Source organism: Eimeria mitis, genomic scaffold (genome assembly GCF_000499745.2).
Source record: "Eimeria mitis Houghton genomic scaffold, Emh_scaff42, whole genome shotgun sequence".
In the NCBI taxonomy this organism is placed as follows: Eukaryota; Apicomplexa; class Conoidasida; order Eucoccidiorida; family Eimeriidae; genus Eimeria; species Eimeria mitis.
In genome coordinates, this window is record NW_013572525.1 from 6,377 (window position 1) to 6,975 (window position 599).

Sequence of the window (599 nt, forward strand, 5' to 3'; positions counted from 1 at the left end):
TGCAAACACGCCGCCTGCTAGTTGTTCCACAGCGTGGAATAAAAACTGGAGCAGTGGTCGGCAACCTTGGTAGCTACGTATGGCGCTGATTTCGGCTGCGAATACGGTCTTGCCTGGGCTCGTTTGCGGAGCAGATGTGTATGAGGCCTTCCAGCTAGCAAAGAAAAACCTCCGCTGAATGCCAAGGAGCAAGGTGAAAGAAGTGGGTGACGAAGAGCTGCCAATTTCACCACCGAGACACGAGACGGTGCGGATGCCGGGGAGCACTGGCAAAAACAAAGCATACAGGGTCGGAGTACTGCTTTGACTACAAAAATTGGCTGCCTCCGGCTGCAGAAGCTTCTGCAGGGAGGTTCCCGTTGCTGCACTTGTCTACCTAGTCGAGATCTACACGGCCTCCTCAACCTGTTATCGCGCCTTCAGCGTCTGCAGCAGGAGAGCTCAACTGAGATGCTTGTCCCATCTGTATCAAAACGGAAATTTCGTTTATCGATCCTATGAATTACCCGTTACTTGTGGCACGAACTTGTTTGGCGGATCGAGACATTCAGTCTTACGCCTCCCCGTGTTCTTCGCACGACGAGCATACATTGGAGCAC